Source organism: Octopus bimaculoides, chromosome 25, assembly GCF_001194135.2.
Source record: "Octopus bimaculoides isolate UCB-OBI-ISO-001 chromosome 25, ASM119413v2, whole genome shotgun sequence".
Taxonomy (NCBI): domain Eukaryota; kingdom Metazoa; phylum Mollusca; class Cephalopoda; order Octopoda; family Octopodidae; genus Octopus; species Octopus bimaculoides.
The window spans coordinates 33156957-33165079 of NC_069005.1; the positions used below are offsets into that span (position 1 = coordinate 33156957).

Below are 8123 nucleotides of genomic sequence, written 5' to 3' on the forward strand. Positions count from 1 at the left end.
ATAATTGAAATACACAAAAAACAAAAACAAAACAAAAGACTAAGAATGCCATTAGGAAAGGAATTTTTGTAAGCAAGCAAACAAAAGGTGACCAGCAAATAGGGATGATGATGATTCTGGTGATGATGATGATGGTGATGATGATAGTAGTAGTGGTGGTGGTGGTGGTGGTGGTAATGATGATGCTGATGGTGATGCTACAGTAGATGGGAGGTAGGGTAGGGTAATGTATGATTGTAGTGGTAGTGTTGTCGATAGGGTGTAAGTGTGGGTGATGATGACATGGAAACATCCAGTTACAGGGGTGGTTGGGGGTAGGTAGGCGAAGGGAAGTTAGATGGACTTCAAATCAATATGTGATGGTTATTCTATTGATGTTCCACCTCTCTCTCTCTCTCCCTCTCTTTCTCCATCTGCCTCTTATCTTGCTCTCCCCCCCCCCATCTCGTCTGTCTTCAGTCTCCCCATCTTTCAATCCTATATATATATGTCTGTCTGTAAGCTAACAATCTTACTGTTAATCCTCTTCTCTGCCTCCCACCTCCCTCTCCCCTTACTCACCACACACACACACACACACACATGCACAAACACATACACACACACACACACACGTCTTTAGCTGTCTTCCTCTCTCGCTCTCCACCTCTTGTCTGTCATCTCACCTCCCACCTCTCCTCTGACTAATATGGCTCCAGCAGAAGGTGGAGGAGGGAAAAACTAACCAAAGAAACATTCATTTTTATGATGTTTTCCTTTGTATTTATTTATTCATTTTGATTGTATTACCATGGCAATAGTGTTGTTGTTGTTGTTAGTATTTGTGGTAGTAGTGGATATGGGGTGGGGCTGGGTGTACCCCTCTGTCAGTTTCTCTGATGGAGCCAGCATCCACAATGGTGGCTTGTGGTGGGAGTGAATCGGTTGTATTGCTAGAATTAATGATGATGATGATAGTGGTGGCCAGACTTTGGCCAGTCTGTGAGCTGTACCAATTATTGAAATGATGCCAGCAGTGAGTGCGATCAGAATTTAGCAAGAATATATCTTAAAGTTTCTCCATTGATGTCATTGCTAGTAACTCTAGAGTTGTTACCACTCGTCATTCTCATGTTGATGTTACTAGTCAAGTAGTTATTGTCTCTACTGGTCATCACATTGGTATTAAAACCTGGTCACTCTCATATCATCAGTGGTCACTCTATTACTGTCAATCACTCTGATGTTATCACCAATGGTCACTCTGGTGACATCACCTCTGGTCTCTCTCTCTCTAACTTCAGCAGTGGTCACTTTGGTTACTCTGATGTCACCACTGGTCACTTTAGTGATGTTCCCACTCCTATCTTGTTTGGAGACTCTCTTGCTGTCGCAATCACTTTTTACATTTGGTCAGTCAATATTGATTGCAATTTTTTCACAGGTTTTCTAAGCACTCTTCTTAGTACTTCAAATCCAATTGACTGACCAGGGCTAAATGGTCAAGTTAATAATAATATACTGGACAATGAGCTAGAAGTTGGTAATTTATATTCTGTCACCTGTATTATATTGTATCCTTGACCAGGACATTTAACTCCTCATAGCCCAGTCAACCTAGCTACATTTAGGTACCGCAGTATAACTGCATGCAATTAAGTATAGCTATTTGTAGCATAGTCTTCAGTACAGTATCCTTGAGCAAGACACTTGACATTTCTCGTTTTTTTTCCTCATTCCTTGGATTTTATCAACATATTTTTACAGAAAGGAAAACAAAGCATTAAAGGTATAAACGATCAAATTATAGCTTTATATATAATTCAGTCTACACATTGACTGATTTGCTCTAGTAGATCACCCTAGTGGATCAAATTAATTAATGAAGCATTAGTGGGAGACAATTACAATACAAAGACACATATATACATACACATTATCTACCTCTGCTTGACAACTAGTGTTTGTTTGTTTATGTCCCTATAACTTAACAGTTTGGTAAAAAAAAAAATAAGCAAAAAGGCTGTTAGAAGAAGTGAATAAGTACCAGGCTTTATAACCAAAAAAGTCCTGGGGTTGATTTGTTCAGCCAAACCTTTCAAGGTGGTACCCTAGCATGGCTGCAGTGAGTTAAAGAAGATAGAAGATGAGAGATGCACGCATGCCCTACTGTTTATCAAATTTCAACCATAAGAACAATGTGATATTAGAAACACTTGCCTAAGGTGCTGTGTCATGGGCCTGAACCCACAACCACATTATTGCAAAGCATACATCGAAATGAAACAGCTACACCTGTTCTGATAGGTGAGGAGAGTTTTGTGGATGGTGTTAGGATATTATGATTCTTAATGCCATGAAAACTCCAGATTAGACACAAAATGTGTGCAAATACACACACACACACACACACACACACACACACACACACACACATGTACATAGACACACATAAACACGCATACACACACACATACAGAAACTGTTCTATTTTCTTTGTTCTTCTGTGAAATAAAAATCAATTTGAAAATGAGTTGTCGAATAGATATGGTTATATTAAAGTAATTAACTGATAATGAGGAAGTTTTCCGAAATATTAGGCTGGGAATAATCCCAGTTAATTATCCACTTAGCTTCTGCTTCCCTTTTTCCCCTCCCAATTTCTTATCCATGAATTGAATACTCCCAAGGTAATGTGTGATATCTAGTTTGCTCGCCTCACCCACTCACCTTCGTCGTCATTTTAATATTGTTTATAGCCTTGGCTACTCCTCTCCCTTCTCTCTTTCTCTCTTTTGTTTATTATTGATGAAATAGTATCAATTAACCATCGAGAAAACTGCTCCACTTCAAATATATATTTAATTAAAATGTGTGTATGTATGTATGTATATATATATGTATTGTGTGTGTTGTGATTTCCGTGTATACACCGTGAAGTGTTCAATACATGTAGGTAATAAAATGTATACATTGTGTGTGTATGTGCAGGTAATATTGTAGTTGCACACACACACACACACACACACACACACACACACACACACACACACACACACACACACACACTGTATATGTCAGTAATCCTCACTGGATTTAAAGCAGTATATGTATATCCACATAGAGGGCAGCATATCAGCTGGTTATTGGGTGTCTATGAAGTTATCTATCATTTTCATGCCATAATCAGGTAAGATAATATACAGGTGAAAGTTTATAGGAGTTAATTAGACAGATCTCTTTGTTCATAGGCCTTTTTGGTGTAACTCCTAACATAGTTGACTTGGACGCAACAGTTATGTGGTTTAATTTCTTTGAGAGATCTGTTCACTTTAATGTCTCAAGGCACACTTGTAATTTTTTTTTAATACATAATTACATATTACATTGCTGCATGGTAAGAGGTTTGTTAGGCACAGTTGTGGCTATACATGCATAAATATATTATGTATTTAAATATGTACATACATAATTCTAGTCTTCCGTAAATTGTTATCCTATGGCATGTAATAACAAAACCTTAAGTGGAAGGCTTTAGTGCCAAGATTGGAACTTTTATGAAATAAAATCATCAAAACTTTGTTTATTCAAATCCAGTCTAAAAAATTGTGTTCCCTTTACGGTTAAGTAGTCTCATAATTTTTTGGGTAAGAATGAGCAAGTTTTGAGATATAAATCAGTAAATCAGCAAATTCCTCAATGATGACAGCTGAAAATTTCTGGATATTGGCGACGTTGCATTGGTGCAGCAAGAATGAGCATTGAGGATGAGAGAAGCATCTGACCCAGGGTGGCAACATCTGACTTAAGAAAGCTTGTGCTGTTATACAGGAGTTTTGTACCTACATCAATGGGTGACCCCAGGCAGCTCTGGTGTTGTAGTTGAAGGAGCCAAAACATCTAGAGGGCTGCTTTACTGCCTGTTGAGACATCAGTCCTATATTTGGAGATGGAGTTTAGCAGCACCCTGAGTACACAAGTGTTTATCCTAGATGTCTCTGCAAGAACTCAGGAACTGTCAAGGCAGGAAATATTGGAGGCCATTCCCAAAATATTCCTCGGCGTCCTATCCACCAACTTAAATTCATGTTGTAACCATGCACCAGTGATGCTGGCTCCCTTTTTTACCAAGAAATGTATGAACCACTGTCAAGTAATGTAAGGAATCCAGATCAGAAGTCATCAGTAAACAGCTGGATATAATGATCAGCATTGCCAGTGCTGGAAAAAAAAAAAAAAATGAAAGATCGAGTTACATTGGAACGGTCCAAATACACAATCTGAGACTAACCAAGCACCATCATTTTATGTTGGTTTTCATCAGAAGTTTTATCTACAGTATAAATCATTCGGTTGTGTTGATTGATGGATGCCTCCCTCGACATGAAATGTTGCCTCATCTGGCCAAATAATGTGATCGATAAGCTAAGGATTGTTTCAAAAGAATTTCACCATTTCCTTGCAGAAGCTCAATGCTGAAAATCATCTTTATTTCCTGTTTATATGTGTCTGTGTTACAGCAAGGTTTGGCTGATATCCAGCTTTAATGAGCCGTGTTGCATAAAAGATGTTTACAGCGTTGGCTGACATTGTCTTCTGTCCTAACTGACACTGGCCAACCAAGAACATGGTAATCATTAAACTGAGTCTGTACTCTCCTACTTACGAACCACATCAATCTTTCTTCTCATTGGTTGATCACCTCTGAACTTCTTTCTCTATTATTGTTGAATTGAAATTGGTTATGGAAATAAGATATTTTTGCTTAACCAGTCTCACACATTTGGGAATACTGTCAATCAATTTACAAATATTTCTAAAATAAAAATGTGTATATATAAACTGCACTTACTTAGTATTAAACTAACTCTGGTGGGGACTATTACAACTCAATAGTTATTTTACAGTGTTATCATAAAACTACTCCTGATAGATTCCATGTCTATGCAGTCTTCTCTTACTAGTTCTGCTCATTGGACTTTGACTATGCTGTAGTTCTTAACTTGAAGAATTTTATCAATCAAATTGACCTCATAAATCTGCTACTTATTCTGATAATTCTCATTCCACTGAATTGCTAACTTGTGGGGATGTAAACAAACCTACACAGTTGTAGAGCATCAAGGAATAAACACACATGCACACATACACACATGATAGGCTTGTGATAACTTCTGTCTACGAAATTCATTCATAAAGGCATCGGTCAATCCAGGAATATAATAGTAGCCACTTGTCCAAGATGCCACGGAGTGGGATACATCCGTAAAGTAAACTTCTTAACCACACAGTTGTACTTTCATCTGTGTGTGTGTGTGTGTGTGTGTGTGTGTGTGTGTGTGTGTGAAAAGAATCAGCTGATGATTCACTCCTAATTATGGCTGTGTGTATGTCTGGTGTCCTTGCTTGACTTGTGTAGTGTTTGCCTGTATTTAAATAAAATGTTAACTTGATGATAATGGCCAGAGTTAAATCAGTAAATTATTCCTAACAAATATAACTCTACAGCATTTATTGAATATTTTCTTCTTTCTAGACAAAGTGTGTGTGTGTGTGTGTGTTTTTATTGAGTGTGACTTCTATGTTTTTTCATGCATGTGGCATATTCAAACTGAATAAGCCAGCAAAATTACGAAATTACTGTCTATTAAATTATTTTAAATATTACACTCTATATTTGTATTGAGTCCTTTATTCAGTTAATGTTTGTTGATACTGTTTATAAAAACATTTATTTTAACTATATATATATATGTGTGTGTGTGTGTGTGTGTGTGTGTGTCTGTATATATATATATATATATATATGTGTGTGTGTGTGTGTATAAAATCTTCAAAGAATATTCTGTGCATTTTGTGTGTGGTCTTTTTGATTGCTAATTTGTGCAAAATTAAGAGTTATTTAATATATTTTTCCCTTAAGAAACCCAATTCATATTTTTAAACATCAAAAGCCAATAAATTTTTTTTCAAAAATCTCATTTTATTTGATATAACTTTTTAACAGTATTATATTAATTTAAACAGTTTTCAATTTCCATTAATTTGTGCATGGTGTTGGATTTTTTTTACAAACATTATTTTAAATGGTTTCTAATGATTTTGTCGTCAATTTTTACTAAAAGTCTTACTTACAGAATGGAATACTTAGAACTACAGTAGCAAATCATGATTTCTCCTATGGAGTAACTATGATCCTGATATCAAATAGGATTTTAAAAACATTAGTTGTTAATTAGGAATTAAATATTGGTTTCTTGTCATCCTCTCTCAATAGAAAATTTTATAATTTGAGATACAATTGATTACATTAGTCCTGCTATAAAACTGGTACTTAGTACTGAACCAGTAAGAGAGTCCCTGTGTGGTTGCACGACCTGCTAGAAATAGTAGCTAATTTTCTCGTTAATCACACAGCCTTTCTACTTAAAATAAAAGGTAGAATGTATTGGATCCTTCCGACACTATGTCTGAATAAAAGACAAGACAGTGACAACTGGAACATCTTTAATCGAAGGAATATCTTTTGATCATTGGTCTGCTGCATTAGAATTTACTTTGGTATAATAAAGCAACAAATGGATCTCTCTCTCTCTCCCCCCCCCTCCCTTAGAAATTCTCTTTGCAGCTACATAGTTTGTGTTTAATCTTACTGCATGAATCCTTGGACAAGTGTTTTTATCATAGCCTTGGTCGTTTTAAACCTTGTTAGTAACACCACTTGGTAAATGGAAGCTGTACTGTAGTCTCTTTCTCTCTTGTTTGCATCTGACAGATGTAAATATCCACAAAAAAAAAAAAAAAAAGAATTGTGCTGCTGTGTTTCATGAATGATGTCCCTTAAGTTATGTTAAAGACTACATTGTCACTGTCACCAACAGGAACGCAATGGAGCAGTGATTGACATGTAGGTAATTTGTAAGCAAAGATGCCATTGTTGACCACCAACTGAGGTATAAAATAAATAATAACCGTTCTGGATTTTGAATTCTGAAACAAAAACCAGTTGAAAAATTAATCACATTTTACACAGTAGTTAGTGTCTCCAATATCCTTGATTAAATAACTACAACGTCATTTAACGTCCATTTTCCATGCTGGCATGGGTTGGACAGTTTGACAGGAGCTGGCAATCTGGAGAGTGACACCAGGTTCCATCTGTCTGTTTTGGCATGGTTTCTATGGCTGCACGCCTTTCCTAACACCAGCCGCTTTACAGAGTGTACTCGTTATGTGGCACCTGCACAAGTGCTTTGTATGTGCTACTGGCACATGTTCTGGAAATTTTCTTATGGGATTTGATCTCAGAAACACAAATCATTGAAGCAGATTATACCACAAAGCATTTAGTCAGTATCTCTATTTTCTTGATCTGATTCTATCTCCTCCCTCCCCCCCTCTCCACTTGTTTCGGTGTTTCAGTAATGGAAGTAGATTAACAAGAAGAGTGCTAATGGTGTAGAATATTAATAACTAGAATTGCAATACATTCACACCAAATAAAGCAGTAATTGTTGCAGATAACACACTGTTGAGGATTGCTAATTCTTCAGCATTCATTTCTGTAATTGTGCAACTGCTGCAAGCTTTATGGAGTTGAAAACAACAGCTTAGAACTGCAATTAATATCGCAATATTAATTTTGATGTCTCTTTATTGTCATGGAGATGTGAGAGATTTTTAAGGTCTCTCTATTAAAGTCAGCCTGTGTAAGACGAGTTTGTGGTGGCTAAGAAAGAATAACCCAGAAACAACGACAAAGGAGCACATCTCTGTGATGTCATCGTTATCAATGTCGTTGTGAGAGGCTTAATTAATCAGTGATTGCAAAAAAAAAAAAAACATTTCGAGGGAACTGACATGTAACACTATTCTTCAAATAAGAATTATTTCTTCTTCTATTTGATTCTGTGGAAATGTTTCAGGCTATGTAGCACTGGTAATGGGATGTGAGACAAAGAGTGACTTGATGTTTAAATTAAGATGATTGATTTTGCTTTTAAATCTCTATTGATCTAATAAATTCAATCACAATAATGATGATCAAGTCTTTTAATAAGTCATTTTCCCCATATGAATTAATTAATATATTTAATATTTAATTTTTGTATTAGAGTTGAATTTAAATGAATTTCACTGGTTAT

At 36.1% G+C, this 8123-nt stretch overlaps 1 protein-coding gene across 1 annotated transcript in view; it reads left to right on the forward strand.

Moving 5' to 3' along the window:
- The window catches only part of LOC106869079 (protein hobbit), a 214183-nt gene that overhangs the window by 89137 nt on the left and 116923 nt on the right, over positions 1 to 8123 (forward strand). The gene's annotated exons all lie outside the window — the stretch shown is intronic.